Source organism: Medicago sativa, chromosome 3 (genome assembly GCF_051527215.1).
Source record: "Medicago sativa cultivar Bolivia chromosome 3, Bolivia_mono, whole genome shotgun sequence".
NCBI lineage: Eukaryota > Viridiplantae > Streptophyta > Magnoliopsida > Fabales > Fabaceae > Medicago > Medicago sativa.
In genome coordinates, this window is record NC_140751.1 from 36,968,556 (window position 1) to 36,981,216 (window position 12,661).

The 12,661-nt window shown below is 39.2% G+C and overlaps 1 non-coding gene across 1 annotated transcript; it reads left to right on the forward strand.

The window, feature by feature from the left end:
- Positions 1-5,924: 5,924 nt before the first annotated feature.
- LOC146937429 (small nucleolar RNA R71) lies at positions 5,925-6,031 on the forward strand. The gene has a single exon (XR_015033638.1). It is a non-coding gene; the product is annotated as a small nucleolar RNA R71 (small nucleolar RNA).
- Positions 6,032-12,661: the final 6,630 nt, after the last annotated feature.

Below are 12,661 nucleotides of genomic sequence, written 5' to 3' on the forward strand. Positions count from 1 at the left end.
TTAGAAATTGATTAGAAGAGAAAGAAATAAGAAGTTGGAGAGTGCAGTTTTTGAAGGTAAATAACAATAACATTAAAAAGCCTTGGGATCATTGGTTCATCATAATAACGAATCTTTTCACAAGCAAGCCTTAAACTTATAATTAAACGTTAATCCTAATTACTAAGTACAAGTCTCTCTTTAGCATATCACAGCTCCTCTCGAAGTCAGTGAGTGTATCCCTCCAACAACCACACCTATTCTCATGGGTGATTGCCTTTGGGACCCTTGAAGATCGAAACTTTATGTGTCCCAAGGTTTGCTAGACTATTCTCATGTTTCGCAAACCTTGTCTAAATTCACTTGTTTGGATATCAAAGCTCCGCGTTCGCTTTATGAATTGATATCTGTGATGATGAATTAACCATTATCAAACCCTCCACGTTCGCTTCCACAGTTTGATAATAATTAATTCATGTTAAAACGGTGAATTTAGATTAGGAATTAAGGTAACAATTAATTAGGGTTTAAGACTTGGCTTGATCCGGATTACGTCATTAGACTTATCCAACGATCCTAAGACAAAGAAGTCTACTCACTCATGTTCATCGTAGACATGGGGGAAGAAGAGAGAAAATAACAGTAAAGTAAATTGCAAGGAAAGTAAAAGGGAAATAAAGACTTTTATTAAAATAGCAATTGAAATAAACAAAGTAAAGGTGCCATGTTTATGGTGGAGAGCTACTCTATTTATAGCTTTACATCTGACTTAGAAACTAAGCAACTAAAGGGATAAAACGGTAAAGCTGCAACAGGGTAACTTGGGCCCGAAGAAAAGCAGCAAAAGAGCATCCTGGGGACGGGCACGGCCGTGCCACATGTTGGCACGGGCCGTGCCAAGCTTCTGAGTTTGGGGGAACATATTTTTCTCCCGTATCTTCGTATTCTTGCGCTGTATTTGCTCCAGTCCTCTTTCTTTCACTCCAAGGCACCTTCCACCATATATTTATTCCTAAAATAAAACAAAAGACAATTTGAAGTAAAATATTCTAATATAAAATAAAATGCAATAAAACTAAATCAAATCTAAAATAAAACTAAACTAAATAAGGCAATAAATATGACTATCTATGACTCATCAAACTCCCCCACACTTGAATCTTTGCTTGTCCTCAAGCAAAAGGCAACATACATAGTAGCAACAAAAGATTGATTTATGGCAATATTAAGAACATAAGTCTCAAAGAAAGGTTTTGTTCCAAGTACACTAATTGCAATTTCAAATATTCCTCATGAACCTATTCTACCCAACATCAAGTCTCAAGTGAGTGTGTGTGTGCAGTCCAACCCTTTTCTTGCTCCTGTATAAGACAGATATTATGAGGAACAGGTTCTATCCCTAGTGCTAAAGTAACCGAGAAAAGTCCTTTCTTCATTTCACATAAGAGTGATTGGAATTAAAGTTAAGATTGAATTAATTTAACAATTAAGCACAAGGGGCTGCAGATGCTTAGGGGCTATCTATCCTCGTAGGAAGTCTTCTCGGATGTAATTGTCCTTTCCCCCTAGATTCAAAATCACCCTAAGCAGTGCTGCAAAATTATTATTTGTTCCATCTCCGCGTAGGAAGTCTTTTTGGATGTAATTGTCCTTTCCCCCTAGCATTGATGAATTTGTTTCATTTAAGTTCAAATTAAGGAGTCACCACCACAATTAGGAAGTTAGGATGTAATTGTCCTTTCCCCCACATGTTGGTGCCATTCTCCCGCCCCATTTAACATTAACAAATTAAAAAGAATATAACAATTAAGAACAATTTGATTAATTTTCCCACACAAACTTATACTACTTTTACTCTTAAGACTTTAAAGGGTCTAAGTTAACACTAAAGATAGAACGTGTTCCTTAAAATACCTATTCATACATTTACTCAAGGATTGCAACCGGGTGCTTTTCTCATTGGAGAATTTTCACATTAAAACAAGATATGGGTATAGCAAGAACACAAGAAACACAAGAAACTACTTTTATGTACAAGAAACAACCTTTAAAGAGACAAAACAAAAAATTTTCATGCCATATTTACATTAAAAACAAGCTACTTAGTCATGCCTCTTGCTATAAAAACAAAACAAAAGAATAATGTTCAAGGGAGTTTGGGAACACTACGACTCTAGACACTTTATTAGCCCCCCCCCCCCCCCCCCCCCCCCACACTTAGGGGAAGCATTGTCCTCATTGATTCAAAAGAAAAAGAAATTAAAAGAAGAAGAAGAAGAAATAGAAGGAGAAGAAAGAAGGAGATGAGTAGAAGAAGAATGAGAGAGATAGGAAGAAGAAGAAGAGAAGAGAGGAAGAGGAAAGCTCACATTTGTTTATTGAGGTCCGTAAGGAGGACCTTGAAGTTGGAGGTGTTGCATCATCCGATGGAGCATCTCATTATTTTCATCATTGACACGGTTGCCCCTTTGAACTTCATTGCGAAGGCCGGAGATCTCAACACCTTGCCTTTGTTGCTCGGTGCTCATCCTCTCGATTTCATTGTGAATCCATGTCCATCTTTGATTTTCATTAAGCTCACCTGCTGCATGGCCATGGTGCCCCTCTTCATGGTGCAAGTTAGCACCTTCTCCTTCGTCATGTTGCTCATGTACCTGTTCATTATCAACATACAACCAATTCTCCTCCACCGCAGTGTTAGTCCGAGATGGGTTAGGAAGCAAAAATAGAATAGGCACATTGAGTTTAAGGGCATATTGCATGGGTGGATGATGTGTAATGAATTTCATAGAGATTAATGTCTCTATGTTAAGCCTATTGTTGCCCTGAATTTCATTTATCCCCCTCCTCCTCGCTCACTCCAAACTTCCTAGCAATGAACGTGATAACACCTCCCACCACTATGTCAGCTACAAGATTAGGCTTAGTTCCTATTGATGCCAGGTAGTCAAGTATGTAAAAACAAGTATTCACGGGATTATTAGTAAGCATAGCCCAAAGCATAATCCGTCCTACATGTTCCTACTTCTTTCCTACCCCAAATGGTACAAGCCATTACTCTCTGAAGGTACCTAAGAACTGGGTTGTGGATCTTACTAGCCTTGTTGGATCGTAGAACATATTGGATTTTACCGGTGATGCGTGTCCAAAAGCTAGCAGGGTTATAGTCTTCCGGCTTTAGAGCTTGATTCCAAGAGTCATGGATGAACCCCGCATTTGCGAAGCCCATTTCATTGCAAAAGTTTTCAAGGGACATCTCGAAATCAATATTCAAAAGCCGGAAGGAGACTCTATGATCGGGGTCATCTAAATTCAACTTATCTTTCGTAAATTGGATAGAACTTAAAAACTCATAAGTAAAATTTTCATACCCCCTCATAGGACTAAGCAGCTCACCCCATCCTAATCTATTCAGCAATTCAAAAGCATTGTCCCTAATCCCTAAAGTAGTCATAGTATGAGGATGAGGTTACCTACAAGGATGCAAAGGTTTAGAGATAAGGATTTTATACCTTTCTTTTTGGTTGTTATCCTTGAAGGTGATGCCATGATTCTTTGCCGGTGCTCTTTTCTTTGACGGTGGTCCTCCGGAAGATGTTGTCGGTTCCTTGCCACTCCTTCGTGAAGCCATTAGACCTTTGACCTTGGTTTGACTTTGGGGTTTTGGTGAAGGTTAGGGTTTTGATGAGAATTTGAGTAGAAAGGGTTGGTTTTGGATTGGGGTTGATGTTTAAGTGAGGTTTATGGTTTTAGATGTGGAGATTGGATAAGGTTTGGTGGTTTTGGGGTTAGGGTTAATGGAGATAAGGGTTTGGTGAATTATGTGGTTGAGTGGGTGAAAGATGTTTTTGATTGGTGGTTTGTGTTTGGAATGAGGTTAAGAATTGATTGGGTGGAAGAATTGAGTGATTTGGTTGAGTTTTGAAGGAGATATGAAGGTTTGAAAATGGATGGTTATGGAGGTTTGTTGAGAAGTTTGAAAGATGAAAGATGGTTGTTGTTTGTGAATGAGGAAGAAGAAAGAAAAATTTGTGGATATATGGGGTGTAGAGGTCGGGCACGGCCGTGCCACCTATTGGCACGGGCCGTGCCATCTTTCTGACCTCATGGCCAATTTTTGCTTTAAAAACTTGGCACGGCCGTGCCATTCCTAGCACGGGCCGTGCCACCTTTCTGGTCATGGGGCTTCAAAATTTTTCCATTTTTTTCGAATCAACTCGGACAATTACCTACAAAAACACTTAAAACAAAGAAAAACAAAACAAAAGCAATTAAATGCGTGGGTTGCCTCCCACGAAGCGCTCTTTTAATGTCATTAGCTTGACGGTTAGAAAGAGTCCTTAGAATGGATCAAAGATATCATATTGTGTAGATGACGCTATAAAACGTTCTTTCACAACATGATCGTTAAGCATGCAACAAGAGTAAAGAGCGGGACCCTTCATAACATTTTCCAACTCGTATCCTACCATTTGATCACTCACTTGAAAGACTATCCTACCAAGTTTAACATCAATGAGAGCTCCCGCAGTTGCGAGGAAAGGTCTACCTAGGATTATAGGGACGTCGTCGTCCTCTTCAATGTCAACGACTACAAAATCAGTGGGGATGTATATCCCTTCTATTTTAACCGGTATGTCCTCAACGAATCCTACAAGTTTCATGGTAGAACGGTCAACTAACTTTAATTCCATTTCGGTAGGTTTCAACTCTCCTATCCCTATCATTTTAAGAAGAGACAAAGGAAGCAAACTAACACTAGCTCCTATGTCACATAAGGCTTTGTTTATGGTTTCATTCCCAATTTCACACGGTATGGCAAAGCTACCTGGATCTCTAAGCTTAGGGGGTGCTTCTTGGATGATTGCACTAGTTTCCTTAGCCAAGGCTATTGTCTCATTATGCTCTATAGCCCTTTTCTTTGAAAAAATTTCCTTTAAAAACTTGGCATATAGAGGCATCCTAGACAAAGCTTCAGCAAAGGGAAGTTTAATGCAAATCTTCCTAAGTATGTTAACAAATTTTTCAAACTTTTTTCAGGATTTAAGGGGGATGGAGTTTTGTTTTCTTCAAGTGGTTTTGCTTCTTCTATCACAACTTTATCACCTAAGGGCTTGACATTTTCTTTCCCAATGTTTTTAACCTTAGCAAAAGTTTCGCCTAACTTAGTACCCCTAAAAGATATGACATTAACTTGGGCTTTGGGATTGGCTTCGGTTTGACCAGGAAAGACTCCCGGTGTTTGGGAAGATGTAGCCACTTGTTGGGCTATTTGGGCGATTTGTGTTTCAAGCATTTTAGAGTGAGTAGAAATAGAATCAACCTTGGTATTGAGCTTGGAAAGAGAATCATTCAGAAATCCAGTTTGGTTTTTAAGTTCTTGAAGTTGTTTGTTTTGGTTGGCAATAGAATTTTCCAACAAAATTTCCAAATTGGATTTCTGAGTGAATCTTTGGTTGTTTGCATAACCGGGTGGTGTTACTTGTCCATAGGGATTTTGGTTTTTATAAAATTTTTGATTTTGTCGCATCCCTTGGTTGTATTGAGCATAATTTATTTGCTCAACACCGTTAATAGCACTACCTAGTTGGCAATCAACACCAGCATGACCGGTTATACCACATATTTCACAAGAAGGAGTAGAAGCAGAATTGATAGCACTAACATTGAGTTTTTCAAGTTTTTTGGTTAGTGTATCAATTTTAGAAGCGAGGTGGTCATAGTTAGAGACTTCGTACATACCTGCCTCCTTTTTGGAGGATGAAGAACTAGTGGTGGCTCTCTCGTCGGTCCATTTGTAATGATTTTGAGCCATGTCTTCAATCAAGGCATACGCCTCCGTGTAGTTCTTATTCATAAGTGCTCCACCTGCAGCTGCATCAACAGACATCTTAGTGGTATAAGACAAGCCATTATAAAAAGTGTGGACTATAAGCCACTTCTCTAGGCCATGGTGGGGACAAAGTCTTAGCATTTCTTTGAAACGCTCCCACGCATCATAGAGAGATTCCCCATCTTTTTGGTTGAACCGCGTGATTTGGTCTCTAAGTTTAGCGGTTTTAGATGGTGGAAAGAAACGGGCAAGGAATGCTTGCCTCATCTGATCCCATGAAGTAATGGAACCGACTTCGAGGGAATGGAACCAAGCGCTAGCTCTATCCCTTAAGGAAAAGGGAAAGAGATGAAGTCTTACGGCTTCCTGGTTCTCCTTCATGGTTCCACTAATTCGTAGGAAAACAGAGATGTGAAGATTGGGATCCTCAGTGGGGGATCCCGAGAATTGGTTTTGCTGCACCAAGTTAAGTAGGGCAGGCTTAATTTCAAAATTGTCATCCTCAACCGTTGGGTACACAATAACAGCTTGTGGCTCAGCCGTAGACGGCGTTGCATACTCTTTGAGAGTGCGATTGGCCATGGCGTTGTTATTTTGTGCTGCTCTCCTTCTTCTATGTAAGAACCTTTCGATCTCGGGTATGAATACCGCTTGATTTCTAGTTCTTCGCATAAAAGGTTGAGATCCCAAGAAGTTAACGATAACAGAAAAATAAAAAGTTAAAAATAAAAAGAAAAGAGAAAGAAGAGAGAATTCTAATCACTAAGAAAAAGCTAATTAAATTAGTTAACTCCTCGGCGACGGCGCCAAAAACTTGATAGGCCAAACCGCAAGTGCACGGTCTATCGAAGTAATAGTAGTAAGTAGAGTTATCGTTCCACTAGGGAGTTGGTCAATCCAATTAGCTTTTAGAAATTGATTAGAAGAGAAAGAAATAAGAAGTTGGAGAGTGCAGTTTTTGAAGGTAAATAACAATAATATTAAAAAGCCTTGGGATCATTGGTTCATCATAATAACGAATCTTTTCACAAGCAAGCCTTAAACTTATAATTAAACGTTTTACTAAGGACAAGTCTCTCTTTAGCATATCACAGCTCCTCTCGAAGTCAGTGAGTGTATCCCTCCAACAACCACACCTATTCTCATGGGTGATTGCCTTTGGGACCCTTGAAGATCGAAACTTTATGTGTCCCAAGGTTTGCTAGACTATTCTCATGTTTCGCAAACCTTGTCTAAATTCACTTGTTCGGATATCAAAGCTCCGCGTTCGCTTAATGAATTGATATCTGTGATGATGAATTAACCATTATCAAACCCTCCGCGTTCACTTCCACAGTTTGATAATAATTAATTCATGTTAAAACGGTGAATTTAGATTAGGAATTAGGGTAACAATTAATTAGGGTTTAAGACTTGGCTTGATCCGGATTACGTCATTAGACTTATCCAACGATCCTAAGACAAAGAAGTCTACTCACTCATGTTCATCGTAGACATGGGGGAAGAAGAGAGAAAATAACAGTAAAGTAAATTGCAAAGAAAGTAAAAGGGAAATAAAGACTTTTATTAAAATAGCAATTGAAATAAACAAAGTAAAGGTGCCATGTTTATGGTGGAGAGCTACTCTATTTATAGCTTTACATCTGACTTAGAAACTAAGCAACTAAAGGGATAAAACGGTAAAGCTGCAACATGGTAACTTGGGCCCGAAGAAAAGCAGCAAAAGAGCATCCTGGGGACGGGCACAGCCGTGCCACATGTTGCCAAGGGCCGTGCCAAGCTTCTGAGTTTGGGGGAACATATTTTTGTCCTGTATCTTCGTATTCTTGCGCTGTATTTGTTCCAGTCCTCTTTCTTTCACTCCAAGGCACCTTCCACCATATATTTATTCCTAAAATAAAACAAAAGACAATTTGAAGTAAAATATTCTAATATAAAATAAAATGCAATAAAACTAAATCAAATCTAAAATAAAACTAAACTAAATAAGGCAATAAATATGACTATCTATTACTCATCAAACTCCCCCACACTTGAATCTTTGCTTGTCCTCAAGCAAAAGGCAACAGACATAGTAGCAACAAAAGATTGATTTATGGCAATATTAAGAACATAAGTCTCAAAGAAAGGTTTTGTTCCAAGTACACTAATTACAATTTCAAATATTCCTCATGAACCTATTCTACCCAACATCAAGTCTCAAGTGAGTGTGTGTGTGCAGTCCAACCCTTTTCTTGCTCCTATATAAGACAGATATTATGAGGAACAGGTTCTATCCCTAGTGCTAAAGTAGCCGAGAAAAGTCCTTTCTTCATTTCATATAAGAGTGATGGGAATTAAAGTTAAGATTGAATTAATTTAACAATTAAGCACAAGGGGCTGCAGATGCTTAGGGGCTATCTATCCTCGTAGGAAGTCTTCTCGGATGTAATTGTCCTTTCCCCCTAGATTCAAAATCACCCTAAGCAGTGCTGCAAAATTATTATTTGTTTCATCTCCGCGTAGGAAGTCTTTTTGGATGTAATTGTCCTTTCCCCCTAGCATTGATGAATTTGTTTCATTTAAGTTCAAATTAAGGAGTCACCACCACAATTAGGAAGTTAGGATGTAATTGTCCTTTCCCCCACATGTTGGTGCCATTCTCCCGCCCCATTTAACATTAACAAATTAAAAAGAATATAACAATTAAGAACAATTTGATTAATTTTCCCACACAAACTTATACTACTTTTACTCTTAAGACTTTAAAGGGTCTAAGTTAACACTAAAGATAGAACGTGTTCCTTAAAATACCTATTCATACATTTACTCAAGGATTGCAACCGGGTGCTTTTCTCATTGGAGAATTTTCACATTAAAACAAGATATGGGTATAGCAAGAACACAAGAAACACAAGAAACTACTTTTATGTACAAGAAACAACCTTTAAAGAGACAAAACAAAAAAATTTCATGCCATATTTATATTAAAAACAAGCTACTTAGTCATGCCTCTTGCTATAAAAACAAAACAAAAGAATAAAGTTCAAGGGAGTTTGGGAACACTACGACTCTAGACACTTTATTAGCCCCCCCCCCCCCCCCCCCCCCCCCCACACTTAGGGAAGCATTGTCCTCAATGATTCAAAAGAAAAAGAAATTAAAAGAAGAAGAAGAAGAAATAGAAGGAGAAGAAAGAAGGAGATGAGTAGAAGAAGAATGAGAGAGATAGGAAGAAGAAGAAGAGAAGAGAGGAAGAGGAAAGCTCACATTTTTTTATTGAGGTCCGTAAGGAGGACCTTGAAGTTGGAGGTGTTGCATCATCCGACGGAGCATCTCATTATTTTCATCATTGACACGGTTTCCCCTTTGAACTTCATTGCGAAGGCCGGAGATCTCAACACCTTGCCTTTGTTGCTCGGTGCTCATCCTCTCGATTTCATTGTGAATCCATGTCCATCTTTGATTTTCATTAAGCTCACCGGCTGCATGGCCATGGTGCCCCTCTTCATGGTGCAAGTTAGCACCTTCTCCTTCGTCATGTTGCTCATGTACCTGTTCATTATCAACATACAACCAATTCTCCTCCACGGCGGTGTTAGTCCGAGATGGGTTAGGAAGCAAAAATAGAATAGGCACATTGAGTTTAAGGGCATATTGCATGGGTGGATGATGTGTAATGAATTTCATAGAGATTAATGTCTCTATGTTAAGCCTATTGTTGCCCTGAATTTCATTTATCCCCCTCCTCCTCGCTCACTCCAAACTTCCTAGCAATGAACGTGATAACACCTCCCACCACTATGTCAGCTACAAGATTAGGCTTAGTTCCTATTGATGCCAGGTAGTAAAGTATGTAAAAACAAGTATTCACGGGATTATTAGTAAGCATAGCCCAAAGCATAAAGATTTCATCCGTCCTACATGTTCCTACTTCTTTCCTACCCCAAATGGTACAAGCCATTACTCTCTAAAGGTACCTAAGAACTGGGTTGTGGATGTTACTAGCCTTGTTGGATCGTGGAACATATTGGTTTTTACCGGTGATGCGTGTCCAAAAGCTAGCAGGGTTATAGTCTTCCGACTTTAGAGCTTGATTCCAAGAGTCATTGATGAACCCCGCATTTGCAAAGCCCATTTCATTGCAAAAGTTTTCAAGGGACATCTCGAAATCAATATTCAAAAGCCGGAAGGAGACTCTATGATCGGGGTCATCTAAATTCAACTTATCTTTCGTAAATTGGATAGAACTTAAAAACTCATGAGTAAAATTTTCATACCCCCTCATAGGACTAAGCAGCTCACCCCATCCTAATCTATTCAGCAATTCAAAAGCATTGTCCCTAATCCCTAAAGTAGTCATAGTATGAGGATGAGGGTACCTACAAGGATGCAAAGGTTTAGAGATAAGGATTTTATACCTTTCTTTTTGGTTGTTATCCTTGAAGGTGATGCCATGATTCTTTGCCGGTGCTCTTTTCTTTGACGGTGGTCCTCCGGAAGATGTTGTCGGTTCCTTGCCACTCCTTCGTGAAGCCATTAGACCTTTGACCTTGGTTTGACTTTGGGGTTTTGGTGAAGGTTAGGGTTTTGATGAGAATTTGAGTAGAAAGGGTTGGTTTTGGATTGGGGTTGATGTTTAAGTGAGGTTTATGGTTTTAGATGTGGAGATTGGATAAGGTTTGGTGGTTTTGGGGTTAGGGTTAATGGAGATAAGGGTTTGGTGAATTATGTGGTTGAGTGGGTGAAAGATGTTTTTGATTGGTGGTTTGTGTTTGGAATGAGGTTAAGAATTGATTGGGTGGAAGAATTGAGTGATTTGGTTGAGTTTTGAAGGAGATATGAAGGTTTGAAAATGGATGGTTATGGAGGTTTGTTGAGAAGTTTGAAAGATGAAAGAGGGTTGTTGTTTGTGAATGAGGAAGAAGAAAGAAAAATTTGTGGATATATGGGGTGTAGAGGTCGGGCACGGCCGTGCCACCTGTTGGCACGGGCCGTGCCATCTTTCTGACTTCATGGCCAATTTTTGCTTTAAAAACTTGGCACGGCCGTGCCATTCCTAGCACGGGCCGTGCCACCTTTCTGGTCATGGGGCTTCAAATATTTTCCATTTTTTTCGAATCAACTCGGACAATTACCTACAAAAACACTTAAAACAAAGAAAAACAAAACAAAAGTGATTAAATGCGTGGGTTGCCTCCCACGAAGCGCTCTTTTAATGTCATTTGCCTGACGGTTAGAAAGAGTCCTTAGAATGGATCAAAGATATCATATTGTGTAGATGACGCTATAAAAGGTTCTTTCACAACATGATCGTTAAGCATGCAACAAGAGTAAAGAGCGGGACCCTTCATAACATTTTCCAACTCGTATCCTACCATTTGATCACTCGCTTGAAAGACTATCCTACCAAGTTTAAAATCAATGAGAGCTCCCGCAGTTGCGAGGAAAGGTCTAACTAGGATTATAGGGACGTCGTCGTCCTCTTCAATGTCAACGACTACAAAATCAGTAGGGATGTATATCCCTTCTATTTTAACCGGTATGTCCTCAATGAATCCTACAAGTTTCATGGTAGAACGGTCAGCTAACTTTAATTACATTTCGGTAGGTTTCAACTCTCCTATCCCTATCCTTTTAAGAAGAGACAAAGGCAGCAAACTAACACTAGCTCCTAAGTCACATAAGGCTTTGTTTATGGTTTCATTCCCAATTTCACACGGTATGGCAAAGCTACCTGGATCTCTAAGCTTAGGGGGTGCTTCTTGGATGATTGCACTAGTTTCCTTAGCCAAGGCTATTGTCTCATTATGCTCTATAGCCCTTTTCTTTGAAAAAATTTCCTTTAAAAACTTGGCATATAGAGGCATCCTAGAAAAAGCTTCAGCAAAGGGAAGTTTAATGCAAATCTTCCTAAGTATGTTAACAAATTTTTCAAACTTACCCTCTAGTTTAAGCTTTTCAGGATTTAAGGGGGATGGAGTTTTGTTTTCTTCAAGTGGTTTTGCTTCTTCTATCACAACTTTATCACCTAAGGGCTTGACATATTCTTTCCCAATGTTTTTAACCTTAGCAAAAGTTTCGCCTAACTTAGTACCCCTAAAAGATATGACATTAACTTGGGCTTTGGGATTGGCTTCGGTTTGACCAGGAAAGACTCCCGGTGTTTGGGAAGATGTAGCCACTTGTTGGGCTATTTGGGCGATTTGTGTTTCAAGCATTTTAGAGTGAGTAGCAATAGAATCAACCTTGGTATTGAGCTTGGAAAGAGAATCATTCAGAAATCCAGTTTGGTTTTTAAGTTCTTGAAGTTGTTTGTTTTGGTTGGCAATAGAATTTTCCAACAAAATTTCCAAATTGGATTTCTGAGTGAATCTTTGGTTGTTTGCATAACCGGGTGGTGCTACTTGTCCATAGGGATTTTGGTTTTTATAAAAATTTTGATTTTGTCGCATCCCTTGGTTGTATTGAGCATAATTCATTTGCTCAACACCGTTAATAGCACTACCTAGTTGGCAATCAACACCAGCATGACCGGTTATACCACATATTTCACAAGAAGGAGTAGAAGCAGAATTGATAGCACTAACATTGAGTTTTTCAAGTTTTTCGGTTAGTGTATCAATTTTAGAAGCGAGGTGGTCATAGTTAGAGACTTCGTACATACCTGCCTCCTTTTTGGAGGATGAAGAACTAGTGGTGGCTCTCTCGTCGGTCCATTTGTAATGATTTTGAGCCATGTCTTCAATCAAGGCATACGCCTCCGTGTAGTTCTTATTCATAAGTGCTCCACCTGCAGCTGCATCAACAGACATCTTAGTGGTATAAGACAAGCCATTATAAAAAGTGTGGACTATAAGCCACTTCTCT